Here is a 14,926-nt window from a genome sequence, read left to right as displayed (position 1 = left end):
CAGGCATTCCATGTACGGGCCACCAATTGCCCCAGTCTGGCTGGGCACAAAATCACGAGCCACTCAAGCAGGAACAAACTTTATTTTTGAAACTGCTGCCAATGCCCCGTACGCACCCTGGAAGATTGCTGATCCACACACGCGTCGTTCTCCTGGAACCCCAGAGGAAGTTCCTCCCCCAGAATTCCCTCCTATTGCACTTCCCCAACCAATGGGAACTCTCCAGGAGTCCCGAAGCAGGCCGAGGTGAACAGCAGGAGTCCAATATCCATATGAATGCAAATCTTAACATAATCATATCATCTCAATGACTAGCTGGGGTCACCTTTCAACCAAAAATGCCATGCATCATATTACTTGGATGTGGCTCTTAGCAATATCCCACCTTGAAAATCTCCCCCATAGAACCATCCCCTGGTGACCAAATTTCTAACTCATGAGCCTTTCCCAGATTCTATCTGAAGACTAATTCCAACCTAATGACCTGATGCCACTGAACATAAAACTCAAAAGGATGAACAGCAACAGCTACCATAGCTGGCTCCTGGCAGTTCCAGCACAGAAAGAATACGTGCACAAAACTCACCTGCCCCAGGGTGAACTAACTTGAATTCCAACCTCAAATACACAAACAAAACCCCAGTAACATCTCCAGCCAAAAATACTCCTCAAGGATTCTGAACAGATGTACATCTGATATCTCCACCCAAAACGCACAGAATCACCATCTGTTACTACATGATTTTTTTTTTTTTTGCAGAAAATACCCCATTTGTCCTAAATTCATGTGCATTACCACAATTAAACATACACATTCAACATGGGCCAGGCACATACCTGTACAACAAACACACTGCTCATATACATCCAACAAATACCCTACGGGCACGGACTCTGGCAAACTGAAAAGTATAAAACCAGTCATCTCTTGCACTAAAACAAAGCAGACCCACATGAAGCCCCACAGTTCTAAACTACATACATTCCACAATACCTGAAGACAATCTGTTTATAAGGACACAATGAACCCCTCACATCTGCCAGAACCTAAGAGTCCCATGAATTCAAGACACAACAACCAACATTTCTCAAATGCATGAGAGTAAAACATAATTATATACTAGAATCACACATCCTAATGTCACCACCAAAATTTTCAAGAATTTCATCCCAAAGTAAGCACAAACAGAATGCCTGAGCATTTTGTATACACACTGATTCTAAATACACACATCCACAAATTCATGAACATACTCCTCATCACTTGATTATCTACACCCAAAATGCAAAAATGCTATTCTTGCATGCATGAGGTAGAGAGCTCAATACCAGCACACCTGAAAAACCATGCACATATTAATTAATCGCTATATATGGATCACTATATATGTAAAACTTCCCACAGGAGACTCACACACGGAAATATATGCAAAACATGAATACAGAGATTCCCTAAAACACTACTCAGTATTCTACATAGCCAGAAAGCACTCTGCCAACCTCACCAGCCAAACATTCCTGTCCACACATAGAAATGGCACAGCATTCTCCAAAGCAATACACTTTGAGTACTCGTAGCCATCTCATTCCAACTGAAGAAACTTACAGAATTCACCCACCCATCTGCTAACCCACAAAGGAATTTGCAACACAAAAGAAAATAGTTCCAGCATATCATATAAAATACAACTAAGCTCACTTACAAATCACAAATTATCACAGGCAACTAGAATACACTTTATAACTACTCAAATTCTAAGGAATAACTGTATCATGAATCTCTAACACATATAAGCACAATTTCCACACTCCCTTATGCAAATACACAATGTCACATCTCCATCTCATACATATATCCTTACTGCCCAGTTATAAATAACTTTCTACTTAATACATATATGGCAGCAGAAAGCAGACACCAACTGCCATGTCCCTTAAATACACCTACTAAGGAACACCTAAACATTCTTCCCGCTCACAACTATTGCTACTACATGCAACACAAATACACACACCCCTAAGGTGAGGTAGGTAATACAATCTCAATACACAAGTAACTCCACATAGGCATCTCATCTCTACCCAGGTACCCACTACCAACAAATGTGCACATATATCCAAATATACACAAAATATCACACACTCTTCATATTCAAGCTCACACACTTCCAAATATGAAAAAATAACTCATCTTCAAAAATGCAGAACCCTAACAACTCCAAACTACACTTGAACATATTCATCCCACTACTCCACAAAATTAGCAACTGACTAGCCTTCATGCACTCAAGTATATATACTTGAGTGAAATGAAAAGACGTTTTTTTAAAACCCCACATAACCAAGCACTATGTCCCAAAATACAAATACCGCTCTCCTCCATTTCCCAACTGCAACAACCACATTGCAAACCCAGAGAAACATACCCAAACACATTCCTTAACTTAGCCCATTTCCAAACACACATATTACACCTAAACTTCCCAAGGTGCATTCATGGGCCAAAACAAACAAGACGACAGATAAAATATTACAACAACCAAATTACAAACACCTGAGCCCAACTCCTGAGTTTACTTCTCTCGCCCCCCAAGTACACCAAACCCTGCAGTCTCACCAAAAACGTCAGACTTTCCCTTGATCTCCAATATCCACGCAGACACCACCACCCACACTTCTGAACACACACCACATTCTCCTCAGTCAGTCCTAAACAGAACAAGGTCCAAATTATGAATGCACATCCACACATTAGGGACCCCAGCACCCACCAAAGGAACAGGGAAAACACCCCAGCCCTCTGAACGCCTACCAACCCTCCAGGGCCAGCACAGGCCTCATTTTCTCACCCAAATAACCGCCCTGTGATCCTCATGCCCATCAAGACGGAAGGAAAACTTCCTGGCACCCAGAAAGACCCACAAGGGCCCCCCAACAGCCCCCCAACCACGCTGAGAGCACATCATCAGTGTCACTGCGCAATACACGAGCACCACACACTAATAATACAACACGAGTCTCTTTATTGCACACGACGTGGGGTCACACCGTTCTCCGGTCATCATTCAGGTGCTCTGTCCACCGACAGCCCACCTACGAGGGCCGTCAATCACGGTGTGACCACAGTGGACCCAGCACACTCAGCTCAGTGTGTTCCCTTCTGCAAAGTCGCTAACTTCACGGGAAATGCGCGTCCTTCAGCCTAACAACCCGGAAGCCAGCTGAGGGTGTCCCCAACATTCACAGCTTTCAAAGCGACAAGGAGATGACCCTCACCACTTCCTCTGACACCGACAGGAGCCGCGGACCTGCTGACCAGGACCACGCTTCTCAAGCACCGCACAGGTGCCCCGGAGCCCGGGCGTGGCACAGACTGTAAGGGACACGGACCATGCCCGTGGGCGCCTCACTGGCCCCTGCGCCCCTCACTTCCGGGCCACCTGCGGGCGGCCACGTCCCAGGGGAAGCAAGGCCGGCAGCCGCACTGCCCCGCGAGCCACAGGGGCCGGTGGACCCGGCAGAGACACACTGCGGACGGGAGAGGCTCGCGGGTCCAGTACCTCGGGCCTATGGGACTGAGTCTGGACGCTGCCATGGGAACCCAGCCGGCCGTTGGGAACACAGGGGCCCCACTCGCGCCTGCGCCTTGCCCCGCCAGAGCCTCAACGGACACTGAAGCCATTGGATGGCGGCCTGCGAGCGCGCATTTCCAGTCAAGCCTGTGCGCATGCGCAAGGGGTGCGAGAAGGACACTAGGGGGCACCCGCAAAGGAGGAACAAGTGGGTCGGGAAGCCTGCAAGGTGTCATGGGCAAGGAGGCGCCTCCTCCAGAGCCTCTGGGCTGGCCCTTCTTTCAGCCAGAGCGTCTTTAATGACAAAGTGATTTTCACTGTTATGAATTAGAGACCGCCCTGTGCAGCCCTTGGGAGCTCTCTACCCTGAAGCACTGGATCCCCATTTGGGCCCAGTGTTTATACCCCCTTCCGCGCAAACATCAATGTGTGCTTTCCTCCTAGTCCAGCTGTAGGTTCCAAGAATTATATGCCTGGGTAACACTCTGAAAACCCCATTCCTTGATTTTGCCTACTGAGCCATTATTGCATAAGGACAGCCCTCCACGATATACAGATGCCCAAATGTTCTCTTTGACAGTTTTTCTCCTATGTTTGATGAACATTTGGCAATGTCGACCAATTTGGGCACACACCAAAATATCCTCTTCCTTTTTTACTCCATAGCATATATTTAGCCTGAACTTTTCAAATGTGTACCATGGATCCCACTGACCCTGAAATGCTTTATCCCAAAACAACAAAAACAATCCTTTGATACTCTTTCTGGAAATTTAGGTAATTAGTATCATTTCTTTCCAAAGGATAATGTGGAAGTCATGTCCCATGTGAAGCTGCCAAGGTCCTAGGACGGAAAACCTTTACAGGATGCAGATAGGGCCTTTAGCCATTCTGCCAATGTTCCTGATGACAAGGACATCCATGTTCACAGTGTTTTTAATTATTTTCCCTTCAGCAATCAATATGAGTTCAGGACTTTACAAGAGTAAAGGTCAGATGGTAGGACGAAAGGACATTTCAATGCTCCTTCCCATGGCCACTTTGCAAAAATCGCATTTGACAAGTGTGATAATATGAGCACTTGTGGTCTAGCAGTTTGAAGTAGTGCAAACTGATTGCATGGGGTAAGGGCTGAAGCTCACTGAGAAAGCACTGACTAAAAATCTGCAAGGCCCCAGAATTCCACCGGGGTCTAGCAAATAAAGCTTGCTTTGAGAATCTGAACTCCATCATTCAGTATAACAAACAACTAAAAAAACAAACAAACACCTGATTTTGGAATGAAAAGACAGTTTTTCTACACTGCATATTTTATATCACTAGTTTAAAAAAAAGCCCCACCAACTATTTCATCAATGACATCAATGTGGGGAATAAATACATAAAAAGTGAAGGAAGAGTGACAGAAGCTTGTTCTTAGTTTGCCACCTCCACCCATTCATTGAAAAGACTTATAATAAGGTGTTGAATATTTCAGGAACACCCAAGAGTATGTTTTGCTGACAGGGGATGGGATGAAAAAAAACACTGTATACATAAAATGCAATCCACACCCTCCAGTTTAGAGTAGGGGCCCTTCAGACCCCTGACTGTGTGGCTCATGAGAGCCATGGCTCTCACCACTCTGCTGTGCATTTGAGAAACTACTTCAAAATGACCCAGAGGCACACATCACTTGTGTCACCACTGAATTGCCTGAAGGAAACTCGAGGTTCTTCTATACCTGCCAGAGCTCTTCATGGAATGTCTGCCCAGCCCCCACCAGGCCAGCTGCCCTTGGCCCCTCCCCCTGCAGAATGTCTGGGTCCAACATTCCTCTGGGGTTTACATTTAAACTTTGCCCAGCTTGGCTCAGTTGGACCCTGAGCATCTGTTACAGACAGGTCACTCTCTGGGTCCTCTACTGACTTTTCCCACTGTGGAGACTGTGAGACATTGTGTCCAGTGTCCTGACATTTGGAAGGAGGTGAGCCTGGAGGGTCAGGGACTTGTTATCTGAAGGCCAGTCACCCCCCAACCCTTGGGAGTTAGAATGGAGTATTTCCCCTGAGGTCAACTCACTGAGCAGAAGTAAGGGAAGGAAAGAGCCTTAGAGGATGCACTTGACATGGCCCAGGAAGCCCCAGGAAGACTGATACTGCTCATGGGGAGGAGGGCTCCTAAGACCCAGGTTCAGCCTACTCAGGGGAAGTACACTGGGTCTACAGAAAGGAGAGAGAGGCCAAGGGATTGATTCCTTATAGAATGGACACAGGTCACTGCATAATTTTTTAGGCAGTCACAGATGGTGTCACAGTCATGGTCAGTTACGGCTCCCTGGAGTCCAGATGCTGTCCATTCTTCAGACACAGGGAAGCCGCCTGGGATGTCGAGAGGATTGAGTGAGTCTCAGATCATAACTGGGCAGTGGTGAGGAGGGTTCATAGCTAGAAAACTACCCAGTAGGTTTCTCAATGACCACAAATGCAATACGATATAGTCTCTGTGGGTGAGGCTGCAGGTTACTCCAACTGCCACAGCCCAGGGTCCCTCACCAACTTCCTGCCCAAAAAACTTCTCCTTCCATTCAGACAGTTGGTGTCCTCGATTCTTGAAGGGCAGGGAACCCAGGAAACCTCAACCAACATAGATTTAGGCCTCTGGGGGAGGGGTCTTCTGAATCTTTATCTCTGAGTGTAGGCTCAGCTCATTGTTTTCAAATCAACAGGAAGACTTTGCTTATCTTCCTGGTTTGGTTGGTACTCCATGAAAAGGGAGCACATGTGGGGTGTTCATTTTCCAGGATCAGGTATGAAGATGACTAGGTTCTTACGAAGACAGGAAGGAGAGTGGCACACAGTTAGGAAGGGGCCCCACACATATTGTCATTGGAACTTAGGCAGGTGTCCTGATTAATATGTGCAAGTGTTGAAGTGTGGTGCATCTCCCATTCCTTGACTACACTCTCAGAATGTCCTGGTGGACGCTGGTAGCAGCTGGCACAGGCCTGATCCTCTGTGACACTTTTCTTCCCATTATTGGGAGCTCAAAGGAAAAGGACCTCAGAATGGTTCCAATTCCCAGGCCCAATAAAAACAAGACAGTAGCCGTGAAAATCTCTAGAAAACCCCAATCCTCACCATCCCATCAACTTTATACACCTTGGTGGCCTTTGCTGGTCATCCCAGGAGAGGATCTCGGGTTCTCACTGTCTATCACATAGACCCCTTCCCTGTGTCATGGCAGGAACCAGTGAAACTAGGGACATGGCTGACCAGAATTTGTCCCCCCATAGTGTTTGCTGTGGGAAGTGCTGGGAGAGGCACCCACATGCTGGGCATGGTGAACATCAGGATTCCTCAGCCTCTAGCTAGGCAGAGATCTAAATCAGGTGTATTTTGTTTGTGGAAGCCTAGGAAAGAAGTGGAGGGTACACAAGGAGGATTAGCAAAAGGAAGGATGAGGAGGTGGTGGGGCAATAACTTTAGAACCCGTCACCTTCACAAACGACCCTGGAGTACCTGCATCTGCCCTGGAGAAGATCCCTTTCCTGTTGGCGAGCGTGGGAGGGGCATGGTGCCACTGAGCAGAGTCAAATTGATCCATTTCTAGGGAGTCACCTAGGAGGCCAATGGATTGTCTGCCAAGGATGCACAAGGGTCCTCTCAGAGGCAGGGAAAGCTGAGGTGCCACAGTCCACTGACAGCCTTCAGGGAGTCCTGGTGTCTGGGGAACCAGTTTTCTCAGGGTAGAACTATGACGAAGGGAACACAGCATGAAATTCACTCAGGGACATTTGCAAAATGCACAATGTCCCTGCCCACAGGGCCCTGAGCTGTGAGCATTTGTCCTCAGATTCCCACTGAGTAAGAAACTGGGGGCCTCAGTCCTGCTGCCATTTCCCCTCCTCCATTCTCCCCTTTGCTTTGCCTCCACAGCATCTGCATCCCAGAGACCAGGCATGAACTTCAATCCTGGTGCCCACATGTCTGCGTTCAGGGGCCTGCCCTTTCTTCCAGCTGCCCCTGTGCCAACACACCAGCCGTTCTGGGAGCCGCCCCTGGCACCACGGGTGACTGCACCCATCTCCCAGGGTAACCCTCTGGTGCTGTCCACTTACCCTGGACAACCATATGTGCCAGGGTTGTCCACCCTTGGACAACGTGGGCCACAACTGAGGCCAGCAGGGCCCCCTCATATTCAGAACATTGCCCACACTCAGGCACCCCTCAACTTGAGGGCCCCAGGGGCCTTGTGTGGGGGTGTGGAGCATCCTGCTCCATTCCTCACCGCACCTTCTGCCCTGAGGACCACTGTGCCTGCCTCAGCCAGTGGGGGAATCCAGAACTATGGGATCCACTGGCACCTGGGCCTTCGCCCTCCAGCACCACGGCCATTTGCCCAGGTGGCCCCCATCATGTTCCCAATGAATGCGCGCCAGTGGCCAGGTACAGTGTATGGGGAAGGTGCACCACCCATCTTCCCGGCTGCCGTGGTGCCACCAGAGGACTCCGGTGGACATTCCAGCGTCTATGAGAACTTCCGGCGCTGGCAGCGCTTCAAGACCCTGGTCCGCAGGCACCTTCCTCAGACTCCTGATGTGGAAGCATTTTCCTGCTTCCTCGTGTGAGTGTTCTCCTCAGGCTCCCCCTTGAGCTCTGTGAGGAGGAAAAGCGTGGGTTGGAGAGAGGAGGCTGGGATGTAGGGGAACTGGAAGACAGGTCCTGAGGTGAGGGGACAAGCTGAGACCCTTACATTCCCAGATGCATTCCCTCAGACCAGGGAATGAAATGTGCCTTATGTCAGGTGCCCATCACAGCCCTGTGAGGACAGGAAATCTGTTTCCAATGATCATCACCATCACAGCAGGACTCAAGGTCAGAGGAGGTTCCTGGGGTAATGTGAGCCAGGAACTGGAGTTGGCTGTCTGACTGCACATAATGCTCCCTCCCCAGGTCATTTCACCTTCCACCATAGCCCTGATTGCTCCTGGCACAGAGGACATCACAACCACAAGTGGAATTAGGGGTGCTGGCCCTAGACAGAACTCTAAGGATACCCACACACATTGTCATGATCTCCTGATTGGGACACTCTGGTGATGTCACACTCAAAGGGAAGCTGTCTTTGGATACTGCATGGGCATGTTCATCTTTCCCCAGTTTGTAACTGTGCTCCCAGGCCATTCTGTGCACTGTCTTAGTCAGCCTGGGCCACCATACAGGATACTGAGGAACACGTGGACACAAACACAGGCAGGTATTCCTTTCTCACAGTCCTGGAGTCAGGATTCCCAGGTAAAGGATGCCTGACCTAAAGTCCCACGAAGGCTCTCTTCTCCTTGCTGGGAAGACAGCTGGCTCAGCTGTGTCCTCACATGACTGACATCTCTTCAGTGTCTCCTCCTTCTCCAGGAAGAACACTAATGCCCCCATGAAGCACCACCCTCAGGGTCTCATCTAACCCTCTAAGCACTAAAGCCAGGCTCCAGAAACCATCACACAGGGGGTTAGGGCTTCACCAGGTGAATGTGGGAGGATAACCACATTCAGCACCTAGTACACCACATCATTGAGGAATCCAAGCACAATCATGCTGGTCAATGCAGCCCTTGGTGTTCAGGTTTGGTATGAGTGTCCTGGAGTCCCAATGTCAATACTTTGAGGTGAACATCACTGGGAAATAGTAACAAAGTTAGGAAGGTATGTGGGTCCGCTGATGAAGGAGGGTGACCTTGTGGACACTGATCCTGATGAATTCCAGCCCAGTGCTTCGGTCTCTGTCCCGACGGGCGCCCACCATGACCATGGAAGAGGGCCTGAAGAAGGGTTGGAAGGAATGGCAGCGCACCAGCAACTTTGAAAGGATGGTCTTCTATGAGACTGCAGAAAAGTGAGCTAGCTTCCAGGGCCAAGTACCTAGGTAAGAATTCAGGGTTTGCACAGCAGGGTCGGGTAGGGCATGTCACCTACCTATGTGTTGGCTCTGAGGCGTCCAGCTTTCCAAATTGCAGCTCCTTCTAGCTGAAGCGCTGGACATTCTCTCTGCAACAATCCCAGAATCTCCAGCCTCAATGTTTGTGATTCCAACTGTGCCTTGAGGTTCAGGGTCCCAATGGGGAGGAGAAACCAGTCCAGCCACACTGACTCTTTCTCCTTTGTTGTCTGGGCAGAGGTAAAGAGTTCCACTAGCCTCACACACACCACCTGCCCGGGAACTGGCACCTCTTTACAGAGTGGGGACTACTGGAGCTCATGAAAGTGGTACCCCTTTAACCCAATGTACCAGAAGAGGGTGGCAGTGAAGAGTGCATTGTCAGGGGCATCCAGAACCTCAGATGCCCTAGGACAGGTCTGCCATCTTTACTGCCTTTGCTCTATGAAATCCCAGACATTCCAACAAGTGAAAGGAAGAAAAAGAACCAGCCCTCCGAGGAAGCAACCCAATGTTCTCAGTTTAGCTTCCACCTCCACATGACCCCTCCTGTGCCTTTCTTTCCCAGGGGATCCTTCCAAGGCTCAAGGTCCCCGCCTCAGCATCCCTTAATTGGGCCAGGACCCTCATATACATCACTTCCCTGACCTGTTTCTGGAACTTGCCTGATCCATGTGGTTCCTGGCAGGGACAGGGAAACAAGGGTCACCTAGGGCTATGCCGCGTCACTCAGAGCTGATTCCCTTCAGGTGCTGGCTGATGTGGTGTTCCCTCAGAACTGCCATTCTTCCTATGTAGCAGCCCCTCCTGGGACTGGCTGACCCACTCCAGGACACAGCTCCATATCTCTGCCCCCAGCTCCTCCCTGGTATGGGCTAGCACCTCCCTGGTATGGCTCACCTGCTTCTCAGCTCAGCCTGTGCTCCCTCACCCACCAAGGTTCATGGAGTTTGAGGCTGCAGAGGAGATGGAGGATCCACGGCTGCAGCTGTCAGGGGTCTTCCAGTGCCGACCTCCTCCTGTACCTCCAATGCTGCAACTTTCAAAGCCGCCAGTCCCGGAGGCTTTCCAACAGCCAGGTAGGGTTCCCTCTTTCCCACAGGAGCCCACGACAGTCTCTGAATGGTGACAAGGGCTAAGGCAAGTTGTCGTCTCAAATGAGACCTTTTCCTCAGTGTGGGGGATTTGGTCTTGAAGCAGAACAGCCCCTAGCCCCTGAGGTCCCTGCCACCCAGCCTTGAACTGCGCATTCACCAGTACAAGTACACAGCTCCTTTCTCTCCTTGTCTGTCCAAAGAACACACATATCATCTGCCCAGGACTTGGGTCCTGGAGGGTAGAGAACATGGAATGTCAGTCACTCTAAATGTCCTCCCACTAGACTCTCCGAGATGGTGCATCTGGTGCACTGTTATATCCCTCAGGTCCTAGGTCAGGTTGCCTCATGCATGGCATGCCAGGTTAGGTCCGCTGAACTCTGCCTACTACACAGTGTTTGGGATGATCATGGATCCCTCATTCATGCACCACTCTGGTCTTCCGTGTCCTAGGGCGCACCTCCAGAGAGACCAACCCCAAAATACAGCCTGCCTGCTCATTAACAGCCAAACCAAAGGCACCAGAGACCAAGGTGCCTGAGACCAAGGCATGCAAGACCAAGGCGCGCAAGAAAAAGGTGGCCATGACCAAAGGGACTGAGACCAAGGCGCCCGATGAGATCCCACCTGAAGCCATCCAAGAGTACATGGACATCATGGATGAGCTATTTGGGCCTACCACCTTTCCCACATGGGAGCCCTCCCACTTGTCCACAGAAGAGCTTGCTGAGATCTTGGGAGAGGAAGGACTGGAGCATCAGCCAATAGAGGATTTATACCCAGATCCCAGTCTCCTGAGCTACGTTGATAAGGACTTTGTCAACAAGGTGGGCCACGCCTACAATCTTGGTGTAGTCAATGTTGCAAAACTCATGGAATTGATCTTCTAGCACAGATTCTCAGCAGAATTTGTGTGTGTGTGTGTGTGTGTGCACGCACACAAACATGCGTGCCCTCTTGTAAAATGTTTGTAGCAGGTTGTTGGGCTATAATAACCCCATGGTGTTAGGAGAATGGGATCATCATTGCTTCCTGTTTCTGCTAGAAGTCTTCCTGGCTTGGGGCTATTTACTCCCAAGGTCACTCACACTCTCTTCCTTCTCATCCAGGCAGAGAACATAATTCACCCCCGCTTCATGGAAGAAATACTTTCCTCTGAACCATATATAGATATCTTGTCCCTAACAAAAGAGCTGGACCAGGAGGAAGGACTCACGCCTGACCAGGTAGAGAGGGAAGGAGGGTCCCCCAGTAGACCAGGTAGGAGGTACACTGGTTATACTCCTCACAAACAATGGCAGGAACACCAGAGGTTGGGGAGAAAGAAAAGATAGAGAAAGGGGCACCACATAGAACTATGGAGGTAGACAAACCAGGGTTATGGGACGTGGAAAAAGACACCAAGTGAATAAGGCAGAGAGCAATAGTGGCCAGCTAGGAGACAAAGGGACACAACTAGACAAGAAAGGGAGTGGCCACAGGTGGACAGAGGATCAAGGGATAGCAAGTAGATGAGGAAGGCACAGGACCCTACTCATGTGGCCCACAGGACGTCATCTGTCCCTATCCTACCTATGATACATGTTTCCTTGAGTGACTTCACAGGACATAGGATGTAGAAGGGAAAGGAAGGAGACAGGAGAGTCATGGGTAGGTTCAGGGCATCAAGAAGAAAGGAAGCCCAGGAGGGTGGCCAGCAGAGACTCAGTCTGTCCCTCCACTTCCCACCTCCCATAGAAATGATTGTCCCAGTCCCTGTGGCCTATGTCATGCATGTAGGAAGAGTTGGCCAGTGCCCATATTCCCCTTCAGCTTGTGAAGAAGCAGCTCTGCAGGGGCCTCAAGGTCATGGTATGTCCCAACAGGACTCAAGAGCTTCCCAGGCACCTGCCAACCAAGGTGCAGAGAAGCGGAAACATCACACTGATCAAGGGGCCAGCATGGAGGACTGTTCCACAGAGGTGGCTTCCCAGGTCATGAAGAGGAGCAGGGCCATGGAGCCAGAGTTGCTGGGATCGAAGGACACTGCTGTCCTCCAAGGCCGTCGCGGGTTATCCTCGTTGGGGACCATCCACTCCAACCATCCTCCCCAGAACTACAGATCCTCCTCCTTAAACCTGGGGAACAAAGGTGTAGTGGGTCCCAGAAAAGCCACTTCTGCTGGGGGGCCACATAAGACAGCCAATGGCTGCAGTGTGGACGATGACCTCCAAAGCCTGGATTTCCTCCCTTATCTCCCAGCACCGCCTGCTGCCCTGGGGACTGTCCCAGAGCCAGGCCCCTCCAATAGAAACCCTGTGCTCAGGAGACCAAGCACTGCAGGCCCCACCTCCCAAGAGGGGACACCTCAGCTCCCACCCTCCTCCAGGTGCCAGGACCATGAAGAGCGCTCTCACTAGACGCTCATGCAATGTGGAAAAGATGCCCTGCACTGGGCCTCCCCTCCAGGTCATCGGAGGGCAAGGTATGGACCTGGAGCTAGGTGGAACCTCACAGCCTCAGAAGAGAAAGTGTGTGTCATCTGGCAACCAGAAGAAGAAGAGGCCCTGAGGACAGTTGTGTTGGCCGGTGGCCTCTGGGGTGGCTGCCCCTCAGGCAAGATCTCATCTTTGCTTCATTCTACACCAGAAGGGCCAAAGGTCTTCAGCTTGTGAAGACCTTCTTCCCCACACAGGGCAGTTCCTGCGGGTTCGCAGGAAAATGTAGAGGGTGGGAGGGTACAGGGAATGTAGAAAGAGGGCAGGTGGGGGGCAGAAGGGAGGGTACTAGAGGGGAGGGTCACCATGTTCAAGCCTTGGTGGGAAGCTGTACCCTGGTGGACTGTCAGTTATAATAAAGGCAGTTTGGTAGGAAACATCTTCTGCAGCTGCTGCCTTCTGTCATGTGGTCTGTGCATGTCCATGCAGTGAGAACTGAGTGGAGATAACTCTGGTTGCCAGGACCCAAGGCGCACAAGCATCCATCAGCTGGGAATTGTTTGCAGATTTATACTGGTTCTTCCTTTGATCCTAGGGGAAAACAGACAAGCGCTCAGAACCCTAATCATCACATCATTGAAAAGGCCTCTCTTGGTTTAAAGAATCTTCTCTGGGCATCCCTTCATGAACTCTGTCCCTTAAACATCTCTCTTACCAATTATTTGAGGGCCAGACATGAAGAGGAATCACAAAGAGGCAAAGCACATCTCCCTTGCTGTTGGAGCTCTGGGATCTGAGGACTGACATGTGGCTCTCAGACCGTAGTGTTTAGTCCCCTGTCACTGAATGTCAGCAACCCCCAGCTCCAGTGGCAGCAGTTCTCCTGTTGCTTTCCTGGGGACAGTAGCCAGCCACTTCCAACAGTGCCCTGGAACTCATCTGACAGACCTAGCAGCTCCTGTAGCTCGCCACTGCTCTGGGTCACTCTCTGTGCTGGCCACCCTAAGGTTGACCTACTCAGTTTGCCAGTTTTCAGTGCAACCAACTTGACCTGCTCCAGTTGAGATGAGAGTCTGAATATACAAACTCTACCCATCCCTAAGAGCCTTCATTAGGACTCATGCTGCAGCAGAATGGGAAGAGGTACAGATCATGAAGGGATGCACAGCCACTGTTGGCATAAGGAGACGGGGAAACAAATTTATTTGAATTAAAAAGATGGGCTCAAGCATGCAGTGTCCTTGCAGATAGCCATGCATAAGCATGGTTAGGCGAGGGACTCCTTGCTCTAGAGGCTTGGGACCACTTAAGGGCCCCAAAGGGCGGAGTCATCTGGGGAGGACCTGCTATGGAAGCAAAAGGCTCCGAGTGACCATGAGGCATTTGTGGCAGCCATGGCCATCACAGACAGAGCCATGATTTTGTATAACATGCCTCTTGATATCTTTGGTCCCTCCTTTCTCCTTTGGAAGGAGAGTCACTTTGGAGCCTTCAGTCCCCTGTGCCATTAACCAGGTTTCTAGTAATAAGCCTGGAAACAGTTGTTTTGTCTTTTTCTTAGACAGCTTCTTTCTCCTCTCCTGAATGATGATGGACAGTGTGCTTGGACTGATCCCCAGCATGGCCATGGTCTTCCTGTGTAGGTGGCCTGAGGAGAGATCATGGCCTTCCTCCCACCCTCCCACCCCCTCTACAGTCCTGACCATGAACTCCCTGGGGACCCAGCAGCCTGGAGGCTCTGACTGCATCCCATGGCAGAACCACCACTGACATAGCTCTGACCCTCCCTGGTGTCATCCCTGCCCTGACCACAGCCTGACCTGTGTTCCTTGTGGCTGTCCCAAATGTAATCAAGTCATACAAACCAATGAGAAAAAGAAACTGAGGTACACAACATGGTTTGCCCGTTTACAAAACTGGGAAGTTT

The sequence above is a fragment of the Urocitellus parryii genome, chromosome 13, assembly GCF_045843805.1.
Source record: "Urocitellus parryii isolate mUroPar1 chromosome 13, mUroPar1.hap1, whole genome shotgun sequence".
In the NCBI taxonomy this organism is placed as follows: domain Eukaryota; kingdom Metazoa; phylum Chordata; class Mammalia; order Rodentia; family Sciuridae; genus Urocitellus; species Urocitellus parryii.
This window is presented reverse-complemented; position numbering follows the sequence as displayed.